This window comes from Mustelus asterias, chromosome 20 (genome assembly GCF_964213995.1).
Source record: "Mustelus asterias chromosome 20, sMusAst1.hap1.1, whole genome shotgun sequence".
In the NCBI taxonomy this organism is placed as follows: domain Eukaryota; kingdom Metazoa; phylum Chordata; class Chondrichthyes; order Carcharhiniformes; family Triakidae; genus Mustelus; species Mustelus asterias.
The window spans coordinates 52,079,455-52,094,073 of record NC_135820.1 but is presented as its reverse complement, the minus strand read 5'-3'; the positions used below and the strand labels follow the sequence as shown (position 1 = coordinate 52,094,073).

The 14,619-nt window shown below is 45.3% G+C and overlaps 1 non-coding gene across 1 annotated transcript; it reads right to left on the bottom strand.

Annotated features, from left to right (window-relative positions):
- Positions 1-244: 244 nt before the first annotated feature.
- trnae-cuc (transfer RNA glutamic acid (anticodon CUC)) lies at positions 245-316 on the bottom strand. The gene has a single exon. It is a non-coding gene; the product is annotated as a tRNA-Glu (tRNA).
- Positions 317-14,619: the final 14,303 nt, after the last annotated feature.

The window sequence follows — 14,619 nt, the reverse complement described above, 5'->3', positions numbered from 1 at the left end:
GCATTTACCCTAGCTAGTCCCCCTGACACTAAGGGTCAATTTAGCATGGCCAATGCACCTAACCCGCACATCTTTGGACTGTGGGAGGAAACCGGAGCACCCGGAGGAAACCCACGTAGACATGGGGAGAATGTGCAAACACCACACAGACAGTGACCCAAACCGGGAATCGAGCCCAGGTCCCTGGTGCTGTGAGGCAGCTGTGCCAACCACAGTGCCACCGTACCACCCGTAAAGGGTCATGTTCCCTGACCGGGAATCGAACCCGGGCCACAGCGGTGAGAGCGCCGAATCTCAACCACTTGACCACCAGGGAGCTCTATTTGGAATAGGATCTCTGGTCTTGTCTGACTCCCTGGAAGGGATCGCTCCACTAGGTTTCTCCCAATTCCGCCAGTCATGCATCTGACCAATATATTACCTCAACTGGATGAGGAAAGATTCTTAAAATGGATGCTAAGATCTTCAAACAAGCACTCCCCCCTTCATCATTCCATAGGAAGCAACTTTATAATGTAATCCAGTGAAACAGAGAACTGCAGGGCCGTATTCTAAAAAATTACTATCCAACGTATCTGTAACTGGGAGTATTTCAAGAATATAGACAATTGTTAATCAATGCATACATATCGGTGGCACAGTGGTTAGCACAGATGCCTCACAGCGCTGAGGACCCAAGTTCGATTCCCGGCTTGGGTCACTGTCTGTGTGGAATTTGCACATTCTCCCCGTGTCTGCGTGGGTTTCCTCTGGGTGCTCCAGTTTCCTCCCACATTCCAAAGATGTGTGGGCTAGGTTGATTGGCCATGCTAAATTGCCCCATGGTGTCAGTGGGACTAGTAGGGCAAATGCATGGGGTTAAGGGGATAGGGCCTAGTGGGAATGTGGTCAGTGCAGACTCGATGGGCCGAATGGCCTCCTTCTGCACTGCAGGGATTCTATGATACAATTTTGATGTTTTGCATGAAGCAAAACTTGTACTGTGTAAAACGTGAACTTATGTAAAATTATCCCAATGAGTAACAGGACTGAGAATGAGACAATGGCATAAAATAGCTATTCAAGTGCTGAAATAGTGGTTGTTTGTTAGGAGAGGTAATTGGTACAAGTAGTGCTGTAAAAGCACACAGCCAGATATCATTTCCATGCCAGCTGAAATGATAAATCTTAATGGCCTTTCATTGTATTAAATCTGTCAGTGTTACGTGATGAAAGAAAATGATAGTTTAGATCTTTGAAAGGAATGGTAATGTAAGTACAAAGTAAACAGTGCCAATGGTAGTAAATGCATTGCACAAAACTATCACCCTTAAATAAATTTATATCCACAGTAAACCTGGCAACTAATGATACTTAGCTTTTATTATGATAGACTGATGCACCAGTATTAAATAAAAGCTTTCAATATATTGTATGATTTAGAAAGGAGACTTCAAAGTGACTCTGGATGTGTGCCTGGTGCACTTATTTTGTGGAGTTTTGTTAACAGTTGAAAGTTTGTAAATTGTCAGCGAAAGATCAAGCAAACTGATCCTGTTACCACCATTGTATATTTTTAGGATTTCCAAAGATGTTTTAAAAAACCCCAATGATAAAAATAAAAAAGTTTTTTTGTCATCTCTAATTCTCCAACAGAAAATAAACTGAGCTTCAAATCACTGTCTCCCATTGACAAGACAGATCAGTTTCCTTGCCTCTGTTGAATATATTGGACAACCTGCCAGGGATGCAGGAAAAGTGGCCATTTCATGTGGTTCTGACGCAGGTGCAACCTAAGTGAGGTTCGCATTAATAAGAGCATAAGGACGTACCTATCGTCCTCGACAGCAGCAGCAAGAGAATTTGGTTCTCTGTTGCCCTGGTATCCTCCCTCTTCCTTGGAATCATCCGCAAACAATGTTCCTCTACATCTTGTTCCTCCTGTAGACTCAAACATTGATCCTGCACAATGTACTCACCACAACTCTTCAGGACACCTGGGCTGCTACATACTGAAGTTTGCCTGTGGATCTACCTAGGCATTTGAAGTGCACCTTGAATATGTCCATGGTTTGTTTGACCACATGTCAGATGCCATTGTATGGCATTCATTTTAGCACTGTTGGGTTTCAGTGATCAGATTACTGATGGGCTTCATAAACCAAATTTGAAGTAACTATCCCTTGTCTCCAAGCTAATGTCTGCTTTCACTTTCAAAGACATTAAGACAGAAGCATTGTGGCAGGTGCCCGGGAATCTGGTGCCCATTTGCAGAAATATCTTTTTTTAGCTACATACCAGATGCTCATTGATGAAGTGGAAGTCCTTCTGGTGAGGTTCACAAACAAATATTCCTGATTGATCTGGGGGCGTGTGAATAACCACGTGTGCAGTCAGTGGCATGTGGGAAGCCAGCCAAAGAACAACTCTCATTCTAACTGGCATCATTGCAGATGAAATTCACACCATTGCCAGCCTTGGGAAACATCCTGTCTGTTGCATCTGTGGCCATCAACTGGGAGACCCTCACCAGGTCCCAGCAGACACAGGAAGGGCACAGGCATAAAATAATTGAGAGTGCTGGTGTCTTTCAGAGCCAAGGCAGCAGGCCTTCTTCCAGGAGACTGCAGATATGGCAGCAATTGGCACAACAACCTCAGCCTCCTGAAGTACAGCCATTCTGACATGTCAAGAGAATGTAGCCTCTGCCTATGTACCTTTTAGGCTAAGATCAAGCCCAAGATGGGTTGCAATGCCTCATCTTGTCAGCTTGGATCTTGTTTGTCTCTCTCGAGGGGCGGCACAGTGGCATAGTGATTAGCGCTGCTGCCTCACAGCACCGGGGACCTGGGTTCGATTCCCGGCTCGGGTCACTGTCTGTGCGGAGTTTGTACTTTCACCCCATGTCTGCATGGGTTTCCTCCGGGTGCTCTGGTTTCCTCCCACAGTCCAAAGATGTGCAGGTTAGGTTGATTGGCCATGCTAAATTGACCCTAGCGGGGTAAATGTGTGAGGTTGTGAGGATAGGGCCAGGGTGTGGTCAATTGTGGTAGGTACAGATTCGATGGGCCGAATGGCCTTCTTCTGTACTGATGGGATTCTAAGACCTTGAATTGAGTTCAATTGAATTTTGAATTTGGTTTTTGGAGCAAGCAATGAAAGGATTTGGGTTTTCCTGGTCCACTCTGAGCACTGGCTTTTTCCCAGGGCTGAAATGGCTGCTACAAGAGGACACAGGTTTAAGGTGCTGGGGCGTAGGTACGGAGAAGATGTCAGGGGTAAGTTTTTCACTCAGAGGGTGGTGGGCGAGTGGAATTGGCTGCCGTCAGTGGTGGTGGAGGCAAACTCGATAGGGTCTTTTAAGAGACTTCTGGATGAGTACATGGGACTTAATAGGATTGAGGGTTATAGGTAAGCCTATATATAAGCCTAGGTAGGTAGGGACATGACCGACGCAACTTGTGGGCCGAAGGGCCTGTTTGTGCAGTATTTTTTCTATGTTCTATGAGCACTGGCTTTATGACTTTAAGGGGGAAAAAGTATCTGTTTTGGGCAGAGTTGCCTGTGAGCTGCACCCTCTGCTACTCCCCTCCCTGTAGTACATCTGCAGATTAGAAACAGCAGGCTATACTGCAGCTGTTACTTTTACTGCTATTGATCATATTGTCAGCTTGTTCAAAGTGCAACCTAAGGCAGCCAAGGTGCTATCCAACCCCATGTGATTCAGAAAGCTTGCCAAGGTGTGGAAACCCTCAGAAAAATACTGTGCACACCACTTATCCTAAGGGAGAGAGCAGCTGTAAGTATTTCCAGGGGTTGCGATGAACCCCTTCAGCTGTTTTTGTTTTCTTACTTTGCTTTCAATGGTGAGTTTCAGGAAAGTCATTAGATGCGCCATTAAATTATGCAGAAAATGTATTCTAATTGAGTAATTAGCTTATGTTAGTAGACAGCCTGCCTCTCCTTGGGGGTTGCACACGCAAGCAGTATAACAAACTCCAGTTTTTAAAAATTGTATCTTTGATAGTTTTAAACCCCGAAACCAGATTAAAATAACCCCGACTGTTCCAAATAGCCCACAAGATGCTAATGTCATTTAGATTTCACTTTGAATAATTAAAAAAGTAATTGAACACATCCTGGCTTTTAGAGCAGCTGACATAGATCATGTTTCCATTGATTTTAATTTCAAAACATTGATAAACCTATGTCACCCCGTCCATGAAGGTAAATCTGATTTTATGGCTTTTAGTGATAAATCCGCAAACAATTTAAATCTTTTAGCTGCTGTTAAAGTACAGGCTTTACTGTTGACTTTACAACATCCATTAAACTCTTACAAGACTTTATTTCTAGGGTGTCTTTGATGTCGGGAAGCACTTTGTTAAATTGACTCACTAATAATGAGAACTTATTCCGTCTCAAGTGTGCCTCAAAGAACTGATTGTTTTGTGGGCACTTTAACAGATTCCCAATCTGCATTCTTGGGCCATATACATTCGGGGTACGGTTATAACCATGAAGTTCATAAACAGATATCAATGAACACATTGATTTTGGAATTCCTTACAATCCTTTTTGAAAAACTATTTCGAAAATTCTCTCCCCCTTCCCTCCTGGGGATGTTGGCTCGTTGATGCCTTGTCAACCTCTTCCTGTCCTGTGATCATTAATTCATAGAAATCATAGAAACCCTACAGTACAGAAAGAGGCCATTCGGCCCATCAAGTCTGCACCGACCACAATCCCACCCAGCCCCTACTCTCATATCCCTACATATTGACCCACTAATCCCTCTAACCTACGCATCTCAGGACAGTAAGGGCAATTTTTAGCATGGCCAACCAACCTAACCCGCACATCTTTGGACTGTGGGAGGAAACCGGAGCACCCGGAGGAAACCCACGCAGACACGAGGAGAATGTGCAAACTCCACACAGACAGTGACCCAAGCCGGGAATCGAACCCAGGTCCCTGGAGCTGTGAAGCAGCAGTGCTAACCACTGTGCTACCGTGCCGCCCCTTGCAATTATATTCAGCTATTAGACTATTTCAGGCATCACAGCTGGGTAAAAATGCTGGCTGATTAATCTCTCACGAAATATGGAGCGCAGAATCAATTATGTTACCTCCACCACCATTGCAGCTAAGGTCTGCTAGTTCAACACAGTTCAGGATTAAACCCCAGTTTTCTTGGATTGTGCGGTTCAGCTACAGGGTGGATGAATTCATAGAGTGGTCTGGGCTGTTAATTTCAGCCTCAACATTCAGCCATGTCCAAGCTTCATAAAACCCCTACAGTGCAGAAGGAGGCCATTCAGCCCATCTGCACTGACTCTTCAACAGAGCATCTTTCCCAGGCCCAGCACCCACACCACTCCCTACACTACCACCACCACCCCCCCCCCTCCCCCCCCCCCCCCCACCCTATCCCTGTAACCCCACACATTTTTCCCACTAATTCCCCTAAACTACACATCTTGGGACACTAAGGGGTAATTTAATATGGCCAATCCCACCTAACCTGTACATCTTTCAGCTTCTTGCTGGACTTTGTTACTGGAGTAACATGGGCAAAACTGTTAGGAGTTTCTTCCTGGATTTGAAGGAATGCCCTGGAATACAGATCCGAGAACAATATGATAATTCTGGTCCCCTTGAGCTGCATCAACGCAGTGTAGTGAAGCAAAATTACAGAATTGGGCAAATGGAAGACTGGGACAATCCAGAATGGATGGGCTAAAGCACAGGATAATAATGCTTGTATCCAAAAGTGTGTTATAATATTACCATAATTTATTTCATACCAAAATATCTCAAAAAGTATTTAATCCTTAATCATTTCTGCAGGGAGTGATTTATTGCGTGGGCAAATATGGCAGCTGTCCAACACCAGCAATATGTTTTAGATAGCACAAATAGCCAGCCCATTCCTTTCACATTGGAGCGGGGTTGGGGGGGAACATTACCACTTTTATATGGAGGCAGTGGGTCGACTTTCATCTTTGGTGTCTGTCAGGATGGATGGCAGATCTGTTTTGTCTGCCAATGACGTTGGCAAAAGGCTTGATTGACTTAGAAGTTGAAACTCAAAGTACAGTAGGTGTGGTGCCTCCGTTAATCTCGCTGCTTATAGGCAGCTCATCCTTTGAGGGGGGAGTACAGTTAATGACCTGTAATCACATAAAGGCAGCCTGCAGTCATTAATGTGGGAGGTGCACTTAATGACAGGGGTCAGTGGATAGCACATTGGGGAGGCAACTGGCAGTATGACATTAAGCAAAACTCTACTTTGTCAAAATAACTTTGAAGATGCTCAAGGAGCAGGAAAGGTATAAAAAAGAGGTTCGCTTTCCTTCACCTGGATAACATGTCCCCAGCAAATTAGAGGGAATTACTGGAAAGAGCTGGGCAAGTGAGTAATTCCAGGACCCGATTGAAATTTAGTGACCTCATGAGGACCTTATATCTGTCCTAAAGGCGATGGTGATAGCCAGCTGATAGTCCTTTCTAAGATTTGTCATCACTTCATCTTACCCTTCCCAGCACCAACACAAATCAGTAACGTGGCTGGTAAAGACACTACTGCACACGATGAAGTAGAAATGGTCAAGAGCTTCACGTTTCTAGGTGTCTAGATCACCAACAACCTGTCCTGGTCCCTCCATGCCGACGCTATAGTTAAGAAAGCCCACCAACGCCTCTGCTTTCTCAGAAGGCTAAGGAAATTCGGCATGTCTACCATGACCAATTTTTATAGATGCACCATAGAAAACATCCTTTCTGGATATATCACAGCTTGGTAAGGCTCCTGCTCTGACCAAGACCGCAAGAAACTACAAAGAGTTGTGAACGAAACCCAGTCGATCTCGCAAATCAGCCACCCATCCATTGACTCCGTCTACACTTTCCACCGCCTTGGAAAGGCAGCCAGCATAATCAAGGACCCCACTCACCCCGGACATTACTCTCTTCTACCTTCTTCCTTTGGGAAAAAGATTCAGAAGTCTAAAAACACTTACCAACTGAATTAAGAAAAGCTTCTTCCCTGCTGCCATCAGACTTTTGAATGGTCTTATCACCTCACCCTATCGTTAACTGCAACACTATATTCCGCAACCTCTCCTTTCCTTCTCCCCAATGTACTCTATGAACAGTATGCTTTGTCTGTATAGCGCACAAGAAACAATACTTTTCACTGTATGCTAATACATGTGACAATAATAAATCAAATCAATCACAGAGCAGAAGTGAGCTTGGAGCTGAAGGAAATGGAAAGGATAGACCAGGAAACAGCTCTTCGGAAGGCATGTTTACAAGCTAGATTTGCTGAAGAGAGATATAGATCTTTAAAGACACAGGCATAAAAACAAATGTTTTCTGCAATTGCTGATGATATTGGACAAGCTGCCTGGGAACTATTACAACATGTCAGAGATGGTAGGGGATTGGGTTCCTGGTTCATGCCACCAAAAGAAACAGCAGCTTCTCCACTCAGACCCTGGTTAAGATGACAGTAGAAGGCACAGGACGACAATCAGCATTCTTGCATGAGGCTTTCACCAGGGTCAGGCTTGTGCCGTTCCTGCCATCAAACATAACAATGCTAAAATCAAAAGAAGGAAGGAACAGAGCAGGAAATGGGATTGTTCCTTCGCTCTATTCCCATCCACCATGGAGGGTTGAAATTCCCCCCTTAGTTGCTGGTTTTCTAAAAGTTATTCACTAAAAGTTGTACAGAAAGCTATCCCACTGTTGTGAGTGTCCTTTATCCATATCAATCACCATGTTACCTTTAGGGGAATGTGTCAAGCCTGAAATGGATTTTCCTAATACCATTGTCAATTTACTCCTTAGGGAACAGCCAGTCTGTAATAATTGAGATTGGTGAGTTGCTATGAGCTCGATATATTTCACAAAATAAATCAGTTGTGGCAATTTCAAAAATGAGATTGCACATCATATTTAAATTTGCTTGTTTAATACTGTCTGCCAGACTGCGGTAAATTTCAGACTGAATTTTAGAAGACAGATTATTCTGCAGATTTCCAAGAGAAGGGATTTTATTATGGGTTCAATCATTACTGAAATTTCATTTTATTCTTAGCTTTAGACAGACACAGAATTATAAATTCTGCTGAAAGGGCTGGAACATGTTTGTTACTCTTTTTAAAAATGAAGATTATTTGAGTGGGGTAGTGTTTATCACCTGGAAGTAAAACTGGTGTTGTACATCGGTTGCTTGTGATGGTCTTATTATCGTTGAATACAATGAAAATTGGGTGATTTCTACACTAAGCAGCTGAACTGCATTCATTTTATACTCAGTGACAAGTTAAAAAAATTTCCCTACACCTTCAGAATCAGAACTACCAAAAACCAATGAACCATGACACGGTGGCACAGTGGTTAGCACTGCTGCCTCACAGCGCCAGGGACCTGGGTTCAATTCCAGCCTCGGGTCACTGAGTGTGTGGAGTTTGCACGTTCTCCCCATGTCTGCGTGGGTTTCCTCCTGCTGTTCCAGTTTCCTCCCACACTCCAAAATGTGTGGGATTAATGGGCTGATTAGCCATATTAAATTGCCACTTCGTATCAGGGGGACTAGCAGGGTAAATATGTGGGGTTACGGGGATAGGGACTGGGTGGGATTGTTCCCAGTGCAGGCTTGATGAGCCAAATGGCCTCCTTCTGCTCTGTAGGGATTGAGTGAGCGGGATTTTTCCAGAAACCGGAAATTCCCACCCAAGGTCAACGGATATTTCTATTGTCCGCCCCTTGCCCGCTCCAATTCCATGGCGGGCGAGCCAATAGAATTCTGGCGTATGATTCTATGATATTCCTCTGTCGACAAGCTAACATTAAAATATTTGGCAGTCCATCCATTATTTTATTTCAAGTATTAACAGCAATAACCAGGCTATTGAATAGGATTATTTCTTTTCTCTTTGAGAATTTCCATTGATAGCCTTTGCAAGCCAACATAGAGGATATTTGGGTTCCTTTGGCAAGATGGTAACTTCATGTGGCCGTTAGTTAAAGCACACAACGTATGAAGGTTCCAGTTTCAGTTGTAAGTTTCCATTTTCTCTTAGGGAAATCATGCCACAGTTGTTTAAAACATTGCTTAATCCGATTTAAAGCCCATGTTTGCATCCTAGTTTGAGAATAGCAGGAACACAGCATTTTTTTCATTTGTGCACCATTTTTATCGCTATTCATAGCTGATAACTTCTGAAAAAGCAAAAGCAAACTCTTCATTAACACGTAGATCTTGAGCCACATGAACACACTGAATAGTCAAGAAAGGAAAGTATTCACTGGGTGGTTGATGATTCTCTTCAGATAATTTAATATCATTGTGGCCGGAGATTTGTTGGAAGGACCTTGGGCCACCATCAGAACCGAGGAAAACTTCCCAGCCATTTTTTTTTTGTTTTGTTTTAGTATTAATTCATGGGACATGGGCGTCGCTGGTTGGCCAGCATTTATTGTCCATCCCTCGTTGCCCTTCAATCACAGTTGAGAGTCAACCACAATGCTGTGGCTCTGGAGTCACATGTAGGCCAGACCAGGTAAGGACAGCAGATTTCGTTCCCTAAAGGACATTAGTGAACCAGATGGGGTTTTCTGTCAATCAACAATGGTTTCATGGACATCAGTAGATTCTTAATTCCAGGTTTTTTAAATTGAATTTAAATTCCATCATCTGCCATGGCAGGATTCGATCCCGCATCCCAGAACATTAGCTGAGTTTGTGGATTAATAGTCTAGTGATAATTCCACTAGGCCATCATCTCCACATTGATCAGTGGTGGAATGCCACAGGGGATTTTATGAGCAGTAGACAATAGAGCCATAGAACCATAGAAAATTACAGCTCAGAAACAGGCCTTTTGGCCCTTCTTGTCTGTGCCGAACCATTTTTTGCCTGATGATGAGGCTGTTACAGGGACTGCTGTAGAGTTATGGGGACCCTTTAGTGATGTTGGCAGGAACCTGTTGTAATGTTATTACAATGTGGTGGCAGCAGAAAATGTCTGCTAATTAGTCAAGTAATTGAATTAATTGGCCACCCATCATCAGTGGAGAATACCTCAGGGAATATGTCATGGTGACAGAAAGGGCCCGATTTTACCATTGCATCGCGCTCATTTTTGGGCATGAAAACGTGGTAAAGTTGGGCGTGAGGCCATTAACGCGATCCGCACCCACGTCCGCGCAAATGCCCACTTTACCGAGGCTGCGAATGGCCGCAATCTGATTCGCGCCCGAAACGGGTGCAACGGCGATTTAAATGCATTTGCATGCATTTAAATTGAATTAGTGAACTGCCCGCCCAACTTTATCAGCATTTCCCCCTTTACCATCACGTTCGCGCGTCCAGATTCGGCGCAAAACAGACGTGCTTGGCAAAAGGTCTGTTTCGGACGCTCCAGCTGCTGAAGATGTAAGTTCAGAGCTTCCAACGGCTCTCTGACTCAGAACGGTGGTGTGGGTGGAAGGAAGGGGGACTAGACCATTCTCTGGTAGGGAGGAGGGAGGCCCAATCATTTTCTGGTGGGGGGGGGGGGGGGAGGCGGGTCAGTTGTATCTCTGGTGGATGGAGGGGAGGGAGGACAGATTGCTCTCTAGTTGGGGGGGGGGACGGCAGAGGGAGGCCAGACAATCGTCTGGTGCGGGAGGGAGGAGGAGGCGGGTCAGATGTATCTCTGGTGGATGGGGGTGAGGAAGGAGGGAGGCCCATTCGTTGTCTGGTGGGAGGGGTGGAGGGGAGATGGGCAGATTGTTGTCTGGTTGGGGTGGGGGGGGGGGAGGAGGGAGGCCAGATCGTTGTCTGGTGGTGGGGTGGGGGCATCCGCTGCCACTCTGCGGGCGATTGATGGGGGGGAAAGGGGGCAGAGTGTCGTGATTGGTCTGGGTAGCGGGGGGGGTGGGTGGGTGGATAAGGGGGAAAGTTATGCTGTAGGGGTGGAGGTGATGTCATGGGGCCATCGCTCCTGGGCCGCTTTATCCCGCTTTTTGTGGTCCGGGAACGATGTGACAGCGGCGCGATTTTCAATTTTTTTTTCTAACTGCGTATGCGCAGTTCAGAGCTCCGATCGTTTTGGGTGCGATAAGCCCCGCCCACAGCGCGATTCGGACCCGCAATTTTTGTTTTCAAGCTAAGGTGCCTGAAAGCAGATTTCCAAGTCAGATCTGAATTGCGCCCAGATTCAGCACTTAGAATGAAAATGGTAAAATCAGGCCCAAAGACGTTGGGTTGCCCTCCCGATGTCTCCCGCTGTTATTTTACCAGCCCTTCCACTCCCAATCCTGTCTCCAGGGGTAAAATCCAGTCCATGTGTCAACAAGGCTAATTGAGCTCCAACATTAAGCCACTGGGTTCATTTCTGGTTTTTATCCTGAACGCATTGGACCTGAATTTTCAAAGGAGTGGCCAAAGGTGGAGTGAAGAACATAGCAGAAAAAAGAATATCTGTCCTCGAAATGAAGGAAATGAGCAATGATATAGGGCTGGATAGACTTACAGATGTAAGGCAGGATGAAGACAAAAAAAATGAAATGTATACAGATATGTATATGAAGCCAGTGAGAAATGGAGTAATTGTAGGGTAGGGAGAGCTTTGAATGGAAAATGATTTAGGGATTCGTAATGAATTGTAATTTACAGCAGAATCCCAGCTAGAAGGGCATTGGTGGCACAGTGGTTAGCACTGCTGCACCACAGCTCCAGGGACCTGGGTCAAATTCCCGGCTTGGGTCACTGTATGTGTGGAGTTTGCCTGTTCCCCCCGTGTCTGCGTGGGTTTCCTCCCACAGTCCAAAGATGTGCGGGTTAGGTTGATTGGCCATGCTAAATTGTCCCTTAGTGTCCCGGGATGTGCAGGTTAGAGGGATTAGTGGGGTAAATGTGCGGGATTGTGGGGATAGGGCCTGGGGTCGGGATTGTTGTCGGTGCAGACTCGATGGGCCGAATGGCTTCCTATAGGATTTCTATGAAATCAAAGCAGGAGATGATAAAGCAATTATTCAAGTTTCAGTAGCAGTGGAGAGGAGCAGAGGTGGGTAATGTTTCTAAAGCAAAAACAGGGAGAATGGATGCTGGACAGACAACTGGAATGTTGAACAATAGTTCTTGCAATCAAAAGAGAAGGTAGAAAGACAGATTTGGCATCATCTGAATTCACATAAACCCTGAACCCAGGCTGATTGAGAGAGTAATTCTATGCTTGTCAGAAGACTGTTCTGGTATATGGAAGGTACCATTCAAAGATCAAGGAGTTCTTCCGATGTCCTGGCCTACACTTGTGCTTACACCCATACCGTTGATTAGAATCCTTCCAGGGAGAAATGATGGGAATGCAGCCTCAGAATTTTAGCAAGATCAGATGAGATCATCTGCTGCATTTCTTTTGATGACTGAATGAGCAGATTATAAAGACTGCCACAAGTGACACATGTGACGTCGTGCCTTGCTGCTGGTGTGGGATGATCTCTGCTGACATTAGAGAGGGTACAGAGGAGGTTCACCAGGATGTTGCCTGGGATGGAGCATTTGAGCTATAAGGGGAGACTGGATAGGCATGGATTGTTTTCTTTAGATCAGGGAAGCCCGAGGGAGGACATGATTGAGATGTATAAGATTATGAGGGTGAATAGAAAGCAGCTGTCCCCCAGGTTGAGGGGTCAATCACAAGGGGGCATAGTTATAGGATAAAGAGCAGGAGATTCAGAGGGGATTTGAGAAAAAACTTTTTCTCTCAAAGGGTGGTGGGAAGCTGGAATGCACTGCCTGGGAAGGTAGTGGAGGCTGGGAACCTTACAACTTTTAAGAAGTATTTGGACAAGCACTTGAAACATCATAACATTCAAGGATATGGGACAAGTTCTGGAAAATGGTATCAGCGTGACTTTAATGATAGTTATTGTCAGTGTAGATTTGATAGGCCAAATGGCCTTTCCTGCACTGTATGACTCGATGACTTTTGACTTTGTTTGGAAGCTTGGCATCTGCTTTGGAGTTTCTGAAACTCACTAGTCAGGGTGGTGGAAATCTCCTGCCCATTATGAAGCTTCAGAGGACAGCCACTTTTCTCTAGTATCCAGTAGAGGCCTATCTGCTCAGGGTGCCAAATGCTTTTGTGAGATCCACACTAGCAAGGTAGGGTGGTGTTTGCTGCTCTCTGCACTTCTCTTGAAGCTGACATAGGGAGAAGACCATACCTACCGTGGATCTGTCTGCTCTGAAGCCTCATTGTGCCTCAAGCTATATGTTGGCCAGTCAATGGAGATTTGTTAGAATCACTCTGGCAAAGGCCTTCCAGGTGATGCTGATGAGTGAGATGCCCTGCTCGTTGTTGCAATCCCTCAATTGCTTTTTGTTCTTGTATAATGTGATGGTGATGATGTTTGATTTACACACAACTTGTGGGACAGAGCCTGCTCTTCAGCAGAGGAAGAGGAGATTGTGGAGGTTTGACAGCAGGTGGGGCTTTTCATACAGCTGCTGTTCCATCCTTTCCAGGTGTTTTCCTTACTGCTAGGGAGTCAGTGAACTTTTCGAGCTCAAGTCATGAGGGCATTCGGCTTTCGCATGACAGATAGCTGCAGAGGGGTTTCCGTCTCATGTGAGTAAAGCTCAGAACATTGCTTTGACCAGGAGGTTATTTGCATGTGTCAGGGAGCACTTCCCCCTCTGCGGATTTTAAAGGAGCAACTTTGGTGATGATGGGGCTGACTGCTCTTTTGATACTAAAGTTTATTTATTAGTAGTCACAAGTAGGCTTACGTTGACACATTTGCTGTGAAAATTCCCGAGTGGCCACACTCCGGTGCCTGTTGGGGTACACTGAGGGAGAATTTAGGATGGCCAATTCACCTAATCTGCACATCTTTCGGACTGTGAGAGGAAACCAGAGCACCTGAAGGAAACCCACACAGACAGAGGGAGAATGTGCAAACTCCGCACAGACAGTGACCCAAGCCAGGAATCGAATCCGGGTCCCTGGCGCTGCGAGGCAGCGGTGCTAACCATTGTGCCACCGTGCCGCCCCGTGCATTTCTTTGGGTGACTATCAAACTGTCATACCGAGCACATACTGTCACTAGCAGCCTGTATTTCATAAATTGATCCAATATTTGTTGGCACGGTACCTTTCTGTTCTGTGCACAACTGCCTTGGCTAGCATGAGATTCTCACATGCATCAGGGTGAGGAAACAGGTTGTAAGCCAGCTGAGCTGTGCTATTCCCATCAATAACATGACTCATTTCTTCAAGGTAGCTCTCAAAGCAATCATTGTTCCTGTTTCTTCCTTTGCCAAACACGGTTCACGCAGTTTCATAGATGACTAGCCGCAGAGACATCCGTGCTTTATCGGTGTTATCTGGTGAGCCCTCAGGAAGAAGGGAGTGCCCAAGTCTGATGCTGATGGGAAAGATTGATGGTAAAAGACAAAGAATGATCTGCCTAAAGAATCTTGAAAACTGGATAAATATACCACCAAGAAAGATGGTCCACGCTTCCAAAGAAGACATCCGTGGACCATCTTAAGGCATGGTACCCAAAGAGGGAGAATACTAACATCCCCATCAGTTCAAGTACCAAAAGAATAATAGAATAATTGCAGGATCATAC